A 20538-nucleotide genomic window follows, 5' to 3' on the forward strand; every position below is an offset into this window, starting at 1 on the left:
CAGTAGTTGCCCTGGATGAAGTAAGTCCTTGAAGGCTGTTAGGGCATTTTGAACAGCTAGCATCTCTTTCTGGTTGATATGTAGATCCATTTGTTTTGGTGTCCATAAGCCCTGAATGCATCTTCCTGCCATGTGGGCCCCCCAAGCATAATCTGATGAGTGTGTTCAGGTTTGGCTGGTGGGGTAGAGTGAAGGGCAGTCCCATGTTTTGGTGGCATGCCATTGCCCACCATAGAAACTCATGTTGCAGGCAGGGAATGAGAGGAATCATTGTTTCCAGACTGTGTGAATGTTGACTCCATAAACTTTATAGGTACCACTGAAGTTTCCTCATATGCAGTCTTGCATATGGAATCAGTAGTATGCAGGATGCCATGAAGCCCAGAGCCTGCAGAATTTGCCTTGCAGAAGACTGGGTTTTTGCTGCCATCAGTTTGAAGTAAGCAGTCAGTTGCCTTTGCTTGTCTGGCGTGAGGTAAGCCATCTGGGCAGTTCTATCCAAGCTTGCACCCAGGAATGTTATCTTTTGAGAGGATACTAGTTATGATTTCTTTTCGCTTATTGTGTACTCCAGGCATGTTAGAAGCCTTTTCACAAACGCCAGGTGTCGAAGTGTTCTTGAATGAGACAGTCGTCCAAGTAAGGATATATTTGTATACTTTGTCTGCAAAATGCAATTACTGGTACCAGGCACTTTGTAAAGACCCTGGGTGCAGTAGATGAGCCAAAGGGCAGTGCAGAGAATTGGTAATGTATTAAGCCAGCCTTGAATCGGAGGTATCTTCTGCACGAATGTCTTATTGGGACATGCAGGTATGCCTCTTTTAGGTCTAAAGTCACCAGCCAAGTATTCTTGCCCAGCATGTGCAGAAGCTGCTGCAAAGCCAGCATTTTGGAATGTCCAGGTACGTGTTCAAAATCGATAAATCCAGTATTGGCCGCCAGGCCTTGCCCTTTCTGGGTACCAAGAACAGTCGAGTAAAAACCTTGTCCTTTTTCCTGTTCTGATACGGTCTGAATGGCCCCCATATCCATGAGGGACGTAACCTGTTTCTGTGCCTCTGCTCATTGCTTTTTTGGCAGATCAGGCCAACCATTTGCCATTGGCAGAGTGTGGAAACGGAATCTGTATCCCTGTGATACGATGTTTAGTACCCACATGTCCTGGGTTAACTGCCAATTCTGAGCAAAAAGTGATAATTTTCCCCCTATGGGTGCTGCCAAAAGATAAGTGCTTGGTGTAGGCAGAGGGAAGTCATTGGGATTGCTTTCTGTAGGTTTGCGCTTTATATCCTCAAGATTTGGAGGTGGAAGCACCCCATTTCTTTGACCTGTATGAATCTTGCGCCTGGTATCTGGAACCCTTAGGGCGTCTGGATTTGCCCCTTTGAGCTGTCTGACACAGGAAAGGACCAATTTTTTTGTAGGCCAGTGTTTAATGAATCTTGGTGGCTGCACTGTAAGAAGTCTTTGACAGTTTGCTTAGACTTCGCTTTGTCTTCCATTTTCTTTAAAACCTCTTCTGCCTTAATACCCAACAGAGAATCATGCTGTAAAGGTGCATCTAGCAATTTAGCTTTAACATGATCAGGCAATTTTTGTTCCTTTAACCAGGCATGCCTCCTAATCACAGATCCAGTAACTGCGGGCCCTGCAGGAGGCCTCTAAGGAATCAAAACCACATTGCAAAGTATGCTTTCCAACTTGTTCAGCTGCAAGCAATAATTCCTGCAATTCTTTATTTTCTGCACATTCTGAAATCATTTTCTGTTTCAGCAATCCCATAACATGTTGTTGGTACTTGAGCATATGAAATTGACAAGTTTAAGGCCCTGATTGCCAAGGTTGCAGATGTATAAACCTTTTTTCCCTATCTATCTAGTGCCCTTAAATCTCTGTCAGAAGGGGTAGGATTTTTTGCTGTTGAAGCCTGAACTCCTTTTGGACTCTGTGAAATAGTTTCAGGATCAGCAGCAGGGTTTCTAAATAAAAATGTATGCGAGTCAGGGACCCTGTAATATCGGTCAGGCTTACTGGGAGCCGGAGGTAAGGAGTCAGGGGTCAAGCTCGCCTCCGAAAATACATCATCCACAATGCCTAAAACAGGGGGAATGGCTAAAGGCTTTTGCTGAGGGTGAAGGAAATCCCTGAGCCTCTTTTTTGATTCTGAGAAGTCTTGACTCTCCCAGTGAAAATGCTCCCTCAAAGTATGCAAGGTTTCTCCAAATGAATAATCCTCAGGAGGAGATGCAGAATAGACTCCTCTGCATCAGAATACTCACAGGGAGGTATAGATGATTCCTGATCAGAAGAGGAATCAGAAGAAAATGGAAACCTGATCTGAAGATTCACAATCAGTGTCTTGCCTAGGCCTCTTATCTGGAGAGGGATGGGTACTCCTGATCAAGGTAATCAGGTCTTCAACCATTTTGATCATCTGTTTTTTAGGCATAGAGGCCTGTGCACGTGGCTCATGCATCAGTTTTTTAGTTTTAGAAGTTGCTTTTGTCTTTGGCTTTGCAGCTGTCATTTTATTATACAAATGTTGAGGTCTGAATACACCCATAGAAGCCACTGCCTGCTCAGCGGCTCCGGACCCATACAAGGGAGATACATCCGTCGGTCCAATACCTTGAGTATCTTGTGGCATGCCGGACTCCACATGGGTGTCGGTAGAGGCGTACGACTCGAAGGTAGCGGGTATCAGGGGCTGCGAAAGTGCCTCAGAGTACTAGTGAACCGGCGACTGGCTTAGGAGAAGCTTTGTCGTCGGTTTTGGATCTCGACTGCCTTTCTCGGTCCTTTTCTTTGCGTTTTTTATGTACTCCGGTAGTCGGAATGCTATCCGATGCCATTTCTGGGTAGTTAAATCTGTTTCCAAAATACTTTGATGCAAAAATATACTGACGCTTAATAGTGCGTTGGTTAAATCTAGCACAAAACCGACAGCCAGGCACATTATGCTCAGGGCCTGCGCAAGGAATACAGTATAAATGGAAATCCTTATGAGGTATTTGCTTCCCACAAGTAATGCAATTAACTTTTTCTGACATCGGTAAAAAGCAAGAAAAAAGTTTCCCCAACGGGGTACTTGGCTTTAGTCAAGACTTCGGTTCTGAAACTCAAACGCGAATATTTCAGTAGTCGGCCGACTGGCACTTGCGAAATGCTTCTGCTTCGGGCACCACGCGGCAAGAAAGACTAAAGAAAATGGCGTTGGCTGCATGTTTTATACCCCCGACGACCTGAAGTCATGGAAGAGAAGACAGCAACCGACGCAGGACCCAAGACTTTGGAATTCAGGCCGACTGAGGGCAACCTGCCAGCAGATTACCCAAATGTAATAACTGCAACAGTGAAACACGAAGAACATCCAAGGCTTCTGCGGTCCAGTTATCAAGAAGCCTCATCGGTGCTCCTGAATGACTGCCAGACTGCTGCACTCTGAAGGTAGTTGGGTGTACCTATTTTTGCATCCAGTAGCCTGGACATCCATCACCAAAGATGTCTGAATGCAGACTATAATTACCAGAGACTGTTGCATTCCCTTTTCTCATCCTCCCCAGTAAAATGAAGGAAAGTTCCCAGAGCACCACCCCATCAAAGGAAAGAGCCTTAAAAGTTGAGAAGTTGCTACCAAAAAGTATCATCCAAAAGGCCCCACAGACCAGCAAGGGTTTGGAACTTATTCAAGAATCTTCTGGTATCAAAGAAAAATGGGGGATCTCAGGCCAATTTTAGACCTAAGCCATCTAAATCTCTGTAAAACAAAGTTCTGATTGGTCATGGTTGAAAAGTACAGTTGTGTACACTTACCATAAATGTAGATGTTAGAGTGTATTCACTGTTGCAGTCATTACATTTGGGGGTAATCTGCTGGCAGGTTGCCCTCAGTCTGCCCTGAATAACAAAGTCTTGGGTCCTGCATCGGTTGTCGTATCCTCTTCCATGATGTCAGGTTGTCTGGTATAAAACATGCAGCCAATGCCATTTTAATACACACACAATTGTAACAATCTTTACTTTCATCTAAAAGCAAATACACCACAAAGGCTGTAGAATATAGTGAAGGAAAGAGAAGTTCTAGAAAAAAAATTGGATGGCGGGTGGAGAACCCAGACTGCAACAGTGAATACACTCAAACATGTACATTTATGGTAAGTGTACACAACTGTACTATGTTCATGTTTCACTGTTGCAGTCATTACATTTGGGTAGAATCCCAAAGCTATGGATGGGAGGATGGAGCTAAATAGCATTAGGAGCGGCTATAAGGCCTTGCAGAACTGCAGTGGCAAAGCCTGCCCTGGACTTAGCGAAGAGAGGAAAATGAGAATGCTTTGTAAATGTATGAACAGAGCTCCAAGTAGCAGCTTCTACAATGTCTCTGGTTGGAACTCCTCTGAGAAAAGCTGTTGAGGTAGATGCAGCCCTGGTGGAATGTGACCCGATTTCCTTGGTCACCAGTTTACCATGATGCAAGTAGCAGAAACGAATGCAGTGGCTTATCCACTTTGAAATAGTCTGTTTTGAAACAGCCTTCCTCTGATCCTGCAGCAAATGCCACCAGTAGCTGCTCAGACTTAGAAATTTGGTCCTGTTTAAGCAGAAACTTAGTTGTCTGTGTACGACCAAGGAATGCAGAATCCGCTCCCCCTTGTTCTGCGGATTTGGGAAAAAAGCTGGCAGGTGAATAGCTTGGTTAAGAGCCACACTGGATACCACATTAGGCATAAAGGAAGGATTGGTCCTGAGGGACACCCTGTCCGGATGAAATGTAATAAAAGGCTCCACAGCCATGAGGGCCTGTAGTTCTGAAACCCTTCTAGCTTAAGTGACTGCCAGAAGGAAAGCTGTTTTTCAAGATAAAAACTTTATATCCACAGTAGCTTCTGGTTCAAAAGGAGGCAGTGTGAGCTTTTCCAGCACAAAATTGAGGTCCCATGCAGGAGTTGATCTTCTGGGAGGCCTTACATTTTTAGCAGAGGATGAGAAAAGATGGGAGGCTCTGTGTTGTAATGAGCCGAGATGGCAGAGGCATGGATTTTTATTGATGAAAAAGAGACCCTTGTCAAGCATCAGTCAAGTATTGTAAAGAGAGACCCTTGTCAAGCATCAGTCAAGTATTGTAAAATCTGAGGAATATCTGGCTTTGCTGTGTCCGTTCCTTGTGCTTGGTTCCAAGTACAAAATCTCTTCAATTTATCAGCATAAGATTTTCTAGTACTAGGCTTTCTGGCTTCCAAAATGACAACCATCACAGATTTACTGAGAGGTGTTTGAATAATTACATAATCAGCCACGCTGCCAGGTTCAGAGATTGGAGCTGATTGTGCATAATTTGATTGCTATGCTGAGACAGTAGATGAGGTATCTGAGGCAAGTACCAAGGAGGGAGTTGAAAAATATTCCTTAGAATTGGTAACAGTACTGGCAAGGCCAGTTCAGGGCAATTAGGATCATTTTTGTTTTTTCCTGTCTGACCTTTAGTAAAGACCTTGGGGAGAAGAGGTAGAGGAGGAAAGGCGTAGACTGATAGGTTTTTCCAACTGAAGGATAGGGCATCCACTTTCCATGCTTGTCTGTGATAAGTCCTTGTGCAGAATTTGTCCAGTTGATAATTTTGGGGAGAGGCAAATAGATCTATGTCTTAACTCCCCCATTTCTCTATCATGCTGAAGACTTGTGGGTCCAGTTTCCACTCGTGAGGGTCCATAATATTTCTGCTTAGATAGTCTGCCAGAGTATTTTGTTTTCCTGGCAGGAATTGAGCTTGAAGATGTACTTGGTAAGTCAGAGCCGTCTCCCACAATGCCATGGCTAGTCTGCAAAGGGGGTAGGAATGTGTACCCCCCTGCTTGTTTATGTACCACATAACCGTGGTGTTGTCCGTCTTTATCAATAGTTGTCCTGGATGAAGTAAATCCTTGAAGACTATCAGGGCATTCTAAACAGCTAACATCTCCTTCTGGTTGATATGCAGATGCATTTGTTTTGGTTCCATATGCCCTGAATGCATCTCCCCGCCAGGTGGGCTCCCCAAGCATAGTCTGATGCATCTGTAGTTAGGGTTTGGGAGGCAGGGGGTAGAGTGAAAGGACTGTCCCCATGTTCTGGTGACATGTTTCTGCCCACCAAAGAAACTTCTGTTGTAGGCAGGGAATGAGAGAAATCATCGTTTCCAGACTGTGACAATGCTGACTCCATAACCTTTTTAGATACCACTGTAGTTTCCTCATATGCAGTTTTGCATATGGAATTAGTAGAATGCAGGATGCCATGAACCCCAAAGCATGCAGAATTCGTCTTGCAGGTAACAGGGATTTTGTTGCCATCTGTTTGAAGTAAATAGTCAGTTGCCTTTGTATGGCGTAAGGTAAGCCATCTGGGCAGTTGTATTCAAGCTTGCACACAGGAATGCAATTTTTTGAGAGGGTACCAGTGGTGATTTCTTTTCATTTATTGTGTACCCTAGGCATGTGAGAAGCCTTTTTACAAATGCCAGATGTTGAAGAATGTCCTTGTTTTCTGCTTGAGACAATCGTCCAAGTAAGGATAGATTTGTATGCTTCTTTGTCTGCAAAATGCAATTACTGGTGCCAGGCACTTTGTAAAGACCCTGGGCACAGTAGGTAAGCCAAAGGGCAGTGCAGAGAATTGGTAATGCATAAAACCAGCCTTGAAGCGGAGGTATCTTCTGCACGATTCTCTTATTTGGATATGCAAGTATGCCTCAAGTCTAGAGTCACTAACCAAGCGTTCTGGCCCAGTATGGACAGAAGCTGTTGTAAGGTCAGAATTTTGACTTTTGGGATGTCCAAGAAGGTGTTCAAAATCGATAAATCCAGTACTGGATGCCAGGCATGGTCTTTTCTGGGTACCAGGAACAGTCTTGAATAAAGCCCTTGCCCTTTTTCCTGTTCTGGTACTGGTCGAATAGCCCCCATTATCCATGAGGGACGCAACTTATTTCTGTGCCTCTGCCCACTGATTTTGAAGCAAATCTGGCCAACCATTTGGAATTGGCAAGGTATTGAAATGAAATCTGTACCCTTGGGATACTATGTTTAATACCCACTTGTCCAGGGTTATTACCTGCCAATTTTGAGCATGAAGTGCTAACATTTCCACTAAGGGGGCTGCCAAAAGATAAGTGCTTGGTGATGGCAGAGGGAAGTCATTGAGACTGCTTACTGTAGGGTTGTGCTTTGTTTCCTCCAGATATGGAGGTAGAGGCACCCCATTGCTTCGACCTGTAAGAACCCTGTGATTGGTATCTAGAGCCTTTTGAGCGCCTGTATTTGCCTTGTGAGGCTCTGTTGGACGCAGTAAAGGACCAATGCTTTGTAGGCCAGTGTCTACTGAATCTGGGTGGCTTCACTTGTGAGAAATCTTTTACAGTTTGCATAGATTTAGCTTTGTCTTCCATTTTCTTTAAAACCTCTTCTGCCTTATTACCAGAGTATCATGCTGTAAAGGTGCATCCAACAATTTAGCTTTAACATGTCAGGCAGATTTTGCTCCTGGAGTCAGGCATGCCTTCTAATCACAGATCCAGTAACTGTGGCCCTGAAAGAGGCCTCCAAGGAATCAAAACCACATTGCAAAGTAGGCTTTCCAACCTGTTCTGCTGCATGCAATAATTCCTGTAATTCTTTATTTTCCACACATTCAGAAATAATCATAATTTTCTGTTTCAATAATACCATAACATGCTGTTGATATTTAAGCATATAAAACTGGCAGTTTAAGGCCCTAACTGCCAAGTTTCATACGTATAAATCTTATTTCCCCATCTATCCAGCGCCCTGGAATCTCTATCAGAGGGGGTAGGATTCTTGGCTGTAGAGGCCTTTACACCTTTGGGACCCTGTGAGGTAGTCAGCAGCAGGACTTTTGCATAAATATTTGTGGCAGTCAGGAACCCTGTAATATCTATCTGGCTTACTAGGAGCCAGAGGCAGTGAATCAGGAGCCATGCTTGATTCCAAAAACACATCAATGTCCAATACAGGACGTATAGCCAAAGGCCTATGCTGAGGAAGAAGGAAATCCCCAAGCCTCTTTTTTGATTCCGAGAAATCCTGACTCTCCCAATGAAAATGTTCCCTTAAAGTATGCAAGGTTTCTCCAAAAGAATAATCTTCAGGAAGAGATGCAGATGGGAAGGAGATTCTTCTGCATCTGAATCCTCATAGGGTGGTATAGAAAATTCCTAATCAGAAGAGGAAGAAGAAATAGAAACCTGATCTGAAGATTCATAATCAGTGTCTCGCCAAGGCCTTTTATCAAGAGGGGGTTGGGAACCCCTGATCAAGGTAATTAAGTCCTCAGCCATTTTGATAATCTGTTTTTTAGGCACAGGGGCCTGAGCACATGGCTCATGCATTGTTTTTTTAGCCTTAGAAGTTGTTTTTGAAGCTGGCGGTTTTATATAGAAATGTGGAGGCCTGAAAACACCCTCAGAAGCCGGTGCCTGCTCAGTGGCTCTGGACCCATCTGAGGGAGAGACATCCACGGGTACAATACTCTTGAGAATCTCGCGGCATGCCAAACTCTGCATGGGTCTCAGTAGAGGCTTGCGACTCAAAAGTAGCGGGCATCAGGGGCTGCGAAAGCGCCTCACTGAGTACTGGTGAACCAGCGACTGGCTTAGGAGAAGCTTCGTTGGTTTTGGACCTAGACGGTCTGTCCTTTTCTTTGCTTTTTTTGTGAACTCTGGTAGTCTGATTGCTATCAGACGACATTTCAGGGTAATTAAATCTGTTTCCAAAATATTCTGAAGCAAAGATATACCGACGCTTAATAGTGTGTTGGATAATCTAGCACAAAAACCGACAAGGCACGTTGTGATCTGGGCCTAGGCAAGGAATACAGTACAAATGAAAATCCTTATGAGGTATTTGCTTCCCACAACTAATGCAATTAACAACTTTTACTGACATCAGTAAGGAGCAAGAAAGTTTCCCCAACGGGGTACTTAGCTTTAATTGTAGACTTTGGTTCTGAAACTCGAATGCAAAAATTTCAGGAGTTGGCCGACCGGCACTTGCGAACTGCTTCTGCTTCGGGCACCGCACGGCAAGAAAGACTGAAGAAAATGGCGTCTGCTGCATGTTTTGCATGACAACCTGAAGTCATGCAAGAGGAGACAGCAAGCGACGCAGGACCCAAGACTTTGTTATTCAGGCCAACTGAGGGCAACCTGCCAGCAGATTACCCCAAATGTAATGACTGCAACAGTGAAACACGAAGAACATCAATACTTCCACTACTGAGGAAGGGAAATTAGAATGCATCCTGGAAAAATACAGCACACCCGTCTACTCAAAACAGACTATCCAGGAGGTATCTTTTCCCTTCCAATTCATTGCCCTGACCTTTGGAGGGGGGGGGGGGTGATGACCCAGGAATACTCAAGTTCTGGGAGAGTATGAATGAGAACAGTCGCTAGACTCGATTGGACCAACTGTCCTGAGGGAACAGAGTGAGCAGGCTCAACACCCACGGCAGACAGTTGTGGAGAAGGGAATACCCAAGGGGAAACAAGATGCCCTCTCTCTTCAGGTGGAGAACTCTTCCCCACTGCCTTGCAAAGCAGAAGCAAAGGGAGAACCCAGAACTACCTCAGTAGGAGCCAAAGCCACCTGACTTGGATAGCCTAGAGAGCCCCATGACCCTGTCTCGAAGCAGAAGCCAGGGATGAGCTAATCAAGACCAAAGCTCTGAGGGGAAGAGACGGCTTTAAAAGTTTAAGTCGAGCCCCTACCCTTGGGCCTGGTGCAAAGGCTATGAGTCCAAGATCCCTCCAGCTCCAACAGAGTCAGCACAGGCTGGATCAGGGAAGACACCAGAGTTGAAGAGGACCTATGTTTTGGATCAGAGACATACCATCTTGAAAGACTTGGATCATCTGAATCAGAGTTGGGGCAACAGTAGGGGTCTGGGACGGTCCAAAGGGACAGAGCAGGAAAAACACTTCCAACTGAATTTGGGTCTGGAGGAATTTCCTCAGTCAACAACTGCTTCAGACAGGCTAAGAGTAGACCTGAAGGATAATCAAGTAGATGGGGGGTCTTGGAGTTCTACAGGGCATGCCTTGCAGAAACCTTGAAGGTACAGGATCCAGGGAGAAAACCAGACTGCCTTTGAGAAAGTGAATATGAAGAGAAACAAGTCTGATGAGAGAATGAGGTTAGATCAGAGGTCTTCTAAACTTCAGCAAATGGAACCGAAGCTGTAACAAAGTCAGAGCAGTTAATGGAATGCTTCACTGGTACCTTGGATTTTTCAAATGCCTTTTCAGTTGTCTTGTCCACTTTAGGTTTATCTGCAGCTTCTTGATAGAAGGGGAAGCTCCAGACACAGAAGAGGAAGGAGTCAAACCTTTCGACAACTAGTTCTTTTGTGCAATCAAAGCTACATAATGAAACCGAGAGCAAATGTCATAATCTTTGACAATATAAATGGCCCCAAGACAATATACACACACTTGAGCATCAGAGTTGGGGATTTTATGGTCAAAGGAAGGGCATCTTCTGAAAACAATGGGCTTTTCCACTATGATTTCAGGAAGAAAGCAACATCAGAAAGCAACACAAGTACAGAAAGTCAGATAGCAGCAGTAATAACAAGAATATCCCCAAAAAGTGGATAAAAGGGAAGGAATACCAACAATGACAGGAAGGATGCTAGATAACTTGTATAAAAAGGAAGAAGGCACAAGCCTACACATAAAAGCAGTGCTATCAAACAGTTGCACAAAAAATTGTCAGGATGGGAACGGCAGTTAAATGACTTAAGACTGGAAAGAACTACATTACCCAAAAAAAAACTTATCTGGTAGCTTGAGCTACTTCAACCAAGTCTGACTCAGAATGGCAAAGGATCTAATAGACATGGCTGCAGGAGGCCTAGCAGCACCACGTGCTGGGGTAGAGACATCCAAAGGGATGGTGTCTGACAAGTCACTAGTAACCACTGGAGGTAAGATTTCTGAGGCCGTTTCAAGTAAGGTAGCAGGAGCCTCAGTAGTAGTCATTGATTCAGCTGCGCTTTGATCAGTTTTCTCGGTTTCGGCCGAAACCGAGACACTCGCGGTTTGCTTAACCATGGTTTCGGCCGAAACCGCGGACCGCGAGTGTTGGTCTTTTTCTTTGCATTTTTTAACAATCTGGGAAGTCGGAGGATCCGACGGCATAATGTACGCAAAATCTGAGCCGAAAAACTGTTCAGCAAACTCCGACCGACGCCTAAGCGTTCGTCGGTTGAATGAGGCACAGGCTGAACAGGCTGCTACGTCGTGGTCTGGGCCTAAACAAGGCAAACAGTAAGAGTGGAAATCTTTATGAGGTATTTGTTTCCCACAAGTTAAACGGTTATTGATGTTTTCTGACATCGGCTGAGGCAAGGAAGAGTCCCCACGGGTACTTAGCTTTTAGAAGTCTTCGGCGTAGTATTCGAAGTAGTAATCTCTGGATCTGACCGACCGGCACTTGCGAACAGCTTCTGCTTCGGGCGCCACGCGGCAAGAAAGACTGAGGAAAATGGCGTCGGCTGATGCCTTTATACCCGAAGACCAACAGAGATGACGTCGGGTGAAGTGCGACATCAGCCGAAGCCGGACCCGGACTTTGGAATCCGGCCGACCTAAGGGCTGCCTGACGACAGGACAACCCAGTTGTTATGACTGCAGATGCATCCATGAAGGACATCGTTCCTTCTGAGTTGTTGATTATCTTCCAGTCATCACTGATGGGTTCATTTCCGAGCCCTCAGAACTGAGTTGTCCTTATACCAAGCTTGTGTACACCAAAAACTCTCGAGCTAAGCTGCTACCCACAATGCCCTTCACTCAGTTACCTCAAATCGAGTTTACATGCAACATATAGAAGAAACAGCGAGTCAGAGGCCATCTCTGCGCAGAAACCCTAAGACACCAGAAAGACACTGAGGATCTGCCAGGAACCACTGGAAGGGGGCGTTGGGAGGGTTTGATGACTGGAAGACCAACAACTCAGATGGAACGTTATGGTAAGACATAACTTCTTTATCTGAAGTTGTTAGTCTTCTTCCTATTCATCACTGATGGGACAGAATCCCCAGCTACTTGGAGAACCTGGGTGGCCCTTATGGAACAACATTCCTGAGAACCATTGAGCCAAAGGCCGCTCTTCCCCTGGAGATCAGATCCAATTTGTAATGCTTGATAAAAGGTATGGGGCTTAGCCCAAATGGCAGCTGCACAAATTTCATCCATGGAGGCCCTAGAGTAGAAGGCAACCGATGCTGCAATAGCCCTAGTTGAGTGAGCTTTGATTTGGCCAGCCTTAGATTAATTCTTAAGCGAATATGAGAAGATAATGCAATCCCTGAGCCATTTAGGCAAAGTAATTTTCGATACTGCACCTCCCATTCTAGGACCTGCAAAGGAAATGAAAAGCTGGTCCGACTTGCGAAAGGACTTAGTTCTGTCCAGGTAGAAACGTAATTGTCTATGAACATCCAAAGAATGTAGGCAGTATTCTCGCTTGTTTGAATAATTTGGAAAGAATACAAGGAGCTCAATGGAATGGTTAATAGAAATATCAGAAACCACCTTGGGAAGAAAGGATGAGTTAGTACGAAGTGATACTCTGTCCTTATGGAAGATCAGATAAGGGCTCTTGATACATAATGCTTGCAATTCAGAAATTCATCTGGCTGAGGTGACAGCCACCATAAATAAGGATTTCCATGACAGGAATTTTAGATCACATCGCGGCAGGCTCAAAAGGGGGCAGAGAGAATACAGAACCCAGGAGAGATTACATGCCTTCACCGGCTACCTGATGGGAGGCCTGCTGTGGAAAATACCCTTGAGGAAAGTCTGACAAAGGCGAGTGGAAATAAGTGGGACTCCATCCGAACCATTATGGAAGTTGGAAACAGCTGCTAGATGGTCTCTATTGTTGGAAGCTGACGCCCCATTGTCGAACAGTTTAGCCAGGTAATGAAGAATAGTGGCTACAGGAGCTGAAAACGGATCTAGCTTCCGATTATGTGACCAAATACAGAATCTTCCATTTGACCCAGTAAAGTTTACTGGTGGATGGTTTACGAGAGGCCAAGATAATATCACGGATGGATGAAGAGAGGGTTTCCTGCCTGGCAACCAACGGAAGTGGAGAAACCAAGCAGTCAGCTTGAGAAAGGCCAGATTCGTTGTAGTCCGCCCTTGTGGGTGAGATACGAGGGTCCTGACGAGTGTCGAGGATCCAAGGAGTTTGTAGCAGATGAGGAAGGGAAACCATACTTGAGGCCAGAACAGGGCAATGAGGATCACTTTGCTTCTCAACTGAATCAATTTCCTTAGAAAGTACAGTTTTGTACCTACCATAAATGTAGATGTCCGATAGGAATGCATCTTTAGTCCTAACAAATGGGTTGTCCTGTCGTCAGGCAGCCCCTCGGTCGGCCGGATTCCAAAGTCTGGGTCTGGCTTCGGCTGGTGTCGCACTTCACCCGACGTCATAGCTGCAGTTATTCGGGTATAAAGGCATCAGCCGACGCCATTTTCCTCAGTGTTTCTTGCCCCAGATGCCAGGTGCCCTCTTGGAAGGCTAAATTTGGATAAATGCCAACGATTCCAAATAAGAGAGAGAAAACACAAATAATAAGCATGTATGTACATATATACAAACAAATACACCATAATAGATCCCCCCCAGCTAGCTATAAGGTGGGTAAATACCCTAGGAGTACCACAGAGGGAAGGCGGGTAATCCTGACTGCAGATGCATTCCTATCGGACATCTACATTTATGGTAGGTACAAAACTGTACTATGTCCTTCAAGGATGCATCTGCAGTCCTAACAAATGGGTAGAATACCATAGCCAAACTAGGGGAGGAGGTAACAGGATAGTTTATGGTGTAGATAGAATCCCTTGCAGAACAGCAGAGGCAAAACCTGCTCGGGATCTAGAGTATAAAGGTAAATTATAATGCTTGGCAAATGTATGCACGGAGGTCCAAGTAGCAGCCTCTATAATGTCCTTGGTAGCCACTCCTCTTAAGAAGGCTGTGGCAGTGGCTGTGGCCCTTGTAGAGTGAGGCCTGATGTTTTCTGGAGTTTTCTTTCCATGATGAGAGTAACAAAATCTAATGCAATTTCCTATCCACTTTGAGATTGTCTGTTTTGAAATTGCTTTTCCTTCCCTTCCTGGTGCATATGCTACCAGTAGCTGGTCAGTTTTTCTGTTGCTCTTGGTTCTGTCCAGGTAGTAGCGTAACTGTCTGTGTACATCCAAGGTATGTAGCAGTCTTTCTCCCCTGTTCTGAGGGTTGGGAAAGAATGTAGGTAGGTGGATAGCCTGGTTTAAAGACACTCTGGATACCACCTTAGGCATAAATGAAGGATTTGTTCTCATGGACACTCTGTCGATGGAAGATCAGGAAGGGTTGTACTGCCATTAATGCCTGTAGTTCAGAAACCCTTCTTGCTGAAGTGATTGCTAGCAGGAAAGCAGTTTTCCATGATAAGTATTGCATCTCTGCTGTTGCTGCTGGTTCGAAAGGAGGAAGTGTCAATTTTTCTAGCACAAAGTTCAAGTCCCAAGCTGGCAATGGTGGTTTCCTGGGAGGTTTTACATTTTTGATTCCCCTCAGAAACTGTCTGAGCAGAGGGTGTGAGAAGACTGGAGGATCCAAGCTGTATTCTGCTGAAATAGCTGATGCATGTATTTTTATGGAAGAATAGGACAGGCCTGAGTGTAAAAGTTCTGCCAAGTATTCCAGGATGCTGGCTATGTTTACCCTTGCAGTACTCCGAATGTTATATCGTTTCCATTTTGCTGCATAATTCTTTCTTGTTGAGGGTCTGCGAGCCTCATGTATAATGTCTTTAACCCTTTGTGATAACTGTGGGTTAACTGTTCTTATGCAATGTTCCAGGCAGTCAGTTGCAGGGTTTTCAGGTTTGGATGCAGGTTGCTGTAGTTGTTCTGTGTTAACAGTAATGGAACCAGGGGTAGTGTCCATATTTGTTCCAGAGACAAGCTCCATAGTAATGGGTACCAATGTTGCCTTGGCCAGTCTGGAGCTATCAGAATGACCTTTGGTCGGTCCTCTTTGATCTTCAATAGCACCTTGTGCATCAAAGGAAGAGGAGGGAATGCATATGCTGTCAGGTTCCTCCAACTGAAAGATAGGGAGTCCACTTTCCAAGCTAGTGGGTGGTACGTCCTTGTGCAGAATTTCTTTAGTTGGTGATTGCGTGGGGATGCAAATAAGTCTATTTCTGGGAGTCCCCATTTTCTTGTAATGGTTTTGAAGATGTCCGGATGCAGCATCCATTCGTGGGCATCCGTGGTAGTCCTGCTTAGTATGTCTGCTAGTATGTTTTCTTTTCCTGGTACAAAAATAGCCTGTAACTGAATGTTGTAGCTCAGAGCCACATTCCATAAGTCCAGTGCCATCCGGCATAGAGGGTATGAATGGGTGCCTCCCTGTTTGTTGATGTACCACATCACTGTGGTGTTGTCTGTCCTTATCAACTGGCCTTCTTGGAGGAATGGTCTGAATGTCTGGATTGCCAATTTTACTGCCAGCATTTCCTTTAGATTTATGTGCAGGTGTAACTGGTCTTGAGTCCATAAGCCTTGTATGCGCTTGTCCAGCATGTGGGCCCCCCATCCGAGGTCTGAGGCGTCCGTCGTGATGGTTTGGCTTGGTCGAGTGCTTTTGAAGGGCAATCCTGCGTTTGACTGGCAGGCCTGAGCCCACCATAGGAACTCTCGCTTTAAGCATGGGATTATTGGAATTTTGGTTTCTAGGCTGTGCTTGTGTTGAGACCATAAATTCCTTAGGTACCACTGTAGTTTTCTCATGTGCAGTCTGGCATGAGGTACCAGGATTATGCAGGATGCCATGAAGCCCAGGGCTTGTAGTACTTTTCTTGCTGTAAGATGACTCTGTTTTGTCAATGCCAAGAAGTAGAGTGGTGGTAGTTCCCGTTTTTCTACGGTTAAGAATGCCATTTGCTTTGTTGTGTCCAGTTCTGCACCCAAAAAGGTTATTCTTTGGGATGGTATCAGTCTTGACTTTTTTATGTTGACTGTGTATCCCAGGGCTTGTAGCAGGTAAATGACTCTTTGTAAGTCTTCTGTTAACTTGTTGGTGCTGTCCGCTTGTATCAGGCAGTCGTCCAGGTATGGATAAATTTGTATTCCCTGAAGTCTGCAATGGGCAATTACTGATGCCAGGCATTTCGTGAATACTCTGGGCGCAGTAGATAAGCCAAAGGGCAATGCTGAGAATTGATAATGCTCTGATCCTGCAAGAAATCTGAGGTATCTTCTGCAAATTGGTCGAATGGGGACGTGCAGGTATGCCTCCTTGAGATCTAGAGTTACCAGCCAAGACTCCTTGCCCAGCATGGGAAGAAGCTGCTGTAGAGTCAGCATTTTGAATTTTGGAACAATGAGGAATGTGTTTAAAGCGGACAGGTCGAGAATAGGCCTCCATTTGCTCCCTTTTCTTGGTACCAGGAAGAGTCTGGAGTAAAATCCCTTTCCTTGTTCCATAGATGGTACCTTTTCCACAGCTCTCATCCTTAATAACAGATATTTGTTGTAGAGCTTCTGCCTTTTGAGTTGGAGGTAGGTTTGGCATTCCTCTCTTTGCTGGTAGAGTATGGAAATGAAACCTGTAACCTTGGTCTATGGTTTGTAAAATCCACTTGTCCCTTGTGATATAATGCCAGTTTTTTGAAAATAAGGCTAGCTTCCCGCCTAAGGGTGCTTCTAGCTGTTCCCTGGTAGGCGGTGCTAGAGCCAAGTCACTGTTTGTCCTGTTGTAGTGGTGGTGGCTGTGTCTGTGCCTCGGTTGTTACCCTGCCACTGGCGGCCCCGGTAGGCACCTCTGGACTGATTTCTGCCTCTTGATCTCCTATTCCTGCCTCTTTGTGCCTTAGAGGAGTCTGGAAAGGACCAATTCTTGGAGGGCCAGTTCCGGCTAAACCTTGGAGGTTGGACCTGTAGGAAATCTTTCACTGTTTGAACAGATTTTGCCTTCTCCTCCATCTTCTTCAGTACCTGTTGTGCAGGAGAACCAAATAAGTTGGCCTTGTCCATGGGCGCATCTAATAACTTTGATTTGACGTGGTCAGGTAAGGCCTGCTCTTTCAACCAGGCATGCCTTCTGATGACTGTGCCTGTCATGGCTGATCTAAAGGAAGCCTCCAGTGCATCATAGCTGCATTTTAAAGAATGGTTACTAACTTGTTGAATGTTATGTACCATCTCCTGAAAGTACAGTTTTGTACCTACCATAAATGTAGATGTTCGAGGATCCCCATTGCTGCAGTCCTTACTATTGGGTATAGTCCGCGTCCAGTCGGCCCGAATACCAGAGTATAAGGCTGACGTCGGTCAGGGCGCATTAGACTGACGTCAGTACGTCAGGGTACTAATGCGCATGACCGACGTCATATCCTCAGTCTTTTCTTGCCCCAGATGTCAGAAGACCCTAAAAAGACAAGGCCCAAAATACCTGCACCAAAAATATGTACAATATATACAAGAATATATACAAAAACATAAGCATGTAACCTCACCTACACAACCACCCCTAAACACAGAGGGAAGGAGGGAGGTAAATTGGACTGCAGCAATGGGGATCCTCGAACATCTACATTTATGGTAGGTACAAAACTGTACTATGTTCTTCCCCATTGCTGCAGTCCTTACTATTGGGTAGAATCCCAAAGCAGAGGTAAGGGAGGCTGGCAAATCATAAAGAGGCAGGAGCTGACAACATGCCTTGCAAAACAGCTGTGGCAAAACCAGCCCTAGACTTAGAGTAGATAGGAAGGTGATAATGCTTAGAGAAAGTATGCACTGAACTCCAAGTAGCTGCTTCCAAAATATCCTTAGTTGCCAACCCCCTTAGAAATGCTGTTGAAGTGGCAGTAGCCCTAGTGGAATGAGGCCTAATCCCAGCTGGAATCTCCTTGCCATGATGGGAATAACAAAATGCAATGCAAAAGCCAATCCACCTAGAAATAGTTTGTTTTGACACAGGCTTGCCCTGTGAACTCAAAGCAAAAGAAACAAACAACTGCTGAGACTGCCTGAAATCCTTAGTCCTGCTTAAATAATAACGCAATTGCCTGTGTACATCTAAAGTGTGCAAAATCTTTTCCCTTTATTTTGGGGGTCTGCATAAAAAGTAGGCAAATGAATAGTTTGGTTTAAAGCCACACTAGAAACCACCTTAGGCATAAAGGAAGGATTAGTACGTAATGATACCCTATCCTTATGGAAAATCAAAAGGGCTCTACTGCCATAAGGGCCTGCAACTCAGACACCCTTCTTGCAGAAGTAATAGCCAACAGAAAAGCAGTCTTCCATGACAAGTATTTCAATTCAGCAGTAGCCGCAGGCTCAAAAGGTTGTAGAGTAAGTTTTTCCAACACAAAATTGAGATCCCAAGCAGGAGTAGGAGCTCTACGTGGGGGTCTTATATTCTTTGCCCTCTAAGAAACTGCTTGAACAAAGGATGCGAAAACAATGGTGGGTCACAATCATAGTGAGCTGAAATTGCTGCAGCATGAATCTTAATGGAAGAGAAGGACAAACCTTTGTCCAATAACTCAGTAAGATATTGAAGAGCCACACTCAAATTAGGCTCAGAAACCTGCAAATTCTTTGCTGTACTCCAAAATAAAAATCTCTTCCATTTTTCTGTACACTTTCCTTGTACTAGGTCTTCTAGCTTCCATAATCACATTTAAAACTTGTTGAGGAAGTTGAGACCTGCTGTGTTTCAACACAGAATATGCCAGGCTGTTAGATGAAGAGAGTGAAGCTTGACATTGAGCAGATGACCATCCTTCTGAGATAACAGATGAGGAATCAGAGGTAAAGGCCATGGAGGCTTCCTTACCAGACTCCGTAGTAGTGGGTACCAGTGTTGCGAGGCCAATCTGGAGCTATCAAAATCATCCTTGGCCTGTCTTGTCTGACCTTTAATAGTACCTTTGGAAGAAGAGGCAGAGGAGGAAAGGCATACACATGAAGGTTTTTCCAACTGAAAGACAGAGCATCCACTTTCCAAGCTGTGTGATGAAACCCTTTGTGCAATACTGTGGCAGCTGGTGGTTTAGTGGAGAAGCGAACAGATCTATGTCTGGAGTTCCCCATGACACTGTCAATTTTGAAATACATGAAGATCCAGTTTCCACTCGTGGGGATCCATGATTTGTCTGCTTAACACATCTGCTAAGGAGTTCTGTGCTCCGGCAGAAACCTTGCCTGAAGAGTTAGTTGCAAGCTTAGCGCAGTCTCCCATAAAATCATTGCTTGCCTGCATAGAGGATAAGAATGTGTTCCCCTTGCTTGTTGATGTACCACATGACAGTTGTGTTGTCTGTTAGAATCAACACCTGCCCTGGAAGAAGTAACTCCTTGAAAGCCATTAATGCAAACTGGACTGCTAACATCTCCTTCATGTTGATATGTAGATGCTGTAGTCTGGCAGGCCACTTGTCTTGTATCCACTTTCCATTTAGATGAGCTCCCCAAGCAAAGTCCGAGGCATCTGTCGTTAAAATCTGACTCGCCTCTGGCCGGGTCACAGAGAGTCCCTTGTTTAGGTGACATTCCTGAGCCCACCACAAAAATTCTTTTGAAGGCAAGGTATTATTTGAATGACAGTGTCCAAATCCTGGCAGTGCTGTGTCCATACATTTTGAGATACCATTGTAGCTTCCTCATATGCAGTTTGGCATTGGGAAGCACCAGAATACAAGATGCCATGAACCCTAATGCTTGAAGGACTGTCCTTGCAGTCAGCACGGACTGATGAGATAGTTGATGGAAGTAAAGTGATAGACTCTTTTGTTTGTCCGGGGTTAAAAGGCCATCTGGGCTGCTGTATTCAGTCTCACACCCAGAAAGCACATGTCTTGAGAGGGTACTAGACTGGACTTTATTTCGTTCACAGAATACCCTAGGCATCTTAGCACTGCTATAACATATTCCAGATGCTGTAGAAGGTCTTCCTTTTCTTGCGCCAGAATCAGGCAGTCGTCCAAGTAAGGATAGATTTGAATTCCTTGAAGCCTGAAGTAAGCTATCACTGGAGCCAGAACCTTTGTGAATACTCTGGGCAGTAGATAAGCCAAAGGGCAATGCAGAGAACTGATAATGAGAATTTCCAGCTCGAAACCGCAGATACTTCCTGCAACTTAGCCTTATAGGCACATGAAGGTAAGCTTCCTTGAGATCTAAAGTTACCATCCAGTGATCTTTGCCCAGCAGAGGTAAAAGCTGTTGTAACGTCAACATCTTGAACTTGGGAATGTCCAGAAAAGTGTTGAGGAGAGATAAATCCAAAATTGGTCTCCACATGTTCCCCTTCTTTGGTACTAGGAACAGGCGAGAATAAAATCCTAGGCCCCTTTCTGATACAGGGACTGGCTGAATGGCCCCCATCTGGAGTAACTGAGAAACTTGCTTGTGAGCCTCTTTTCTTTGTGGAGGAGGAACGTCTGGTA

At 44.9% G+C, this 20538-nt stretch overlaps 1 protein-coding gene across 2 annotated transcripts in view; it reads right to left on the minus strand.

Moving 5' to 3' along the window:
• The window catches only part of MARCHF7 (membrane associated ring-CH-type finger 7), a 919282-nt gene that overhangs the window by 354553 nt on the left and 544191 nt on the right, over nucleotides 1-20538 (minus strand). The gene's annotated exons all lie outside the window — the stretch shown is intronic.

This window comes from Protopterus annectens, chromosome 6.part0 (assembly GCF_019279795.1).
Source record: "Protopterus annectens isolate FY-2018-M chromosome 6.part0, PAN1.0, whole genome shotgun sequence".
Taxonomy (NCBI): domain Eukaryota; kingdom Metazoa; phylum Chordata; order Ceratodontiformes; family Protopteridae; genus Protopterus; species Protopterus annectens.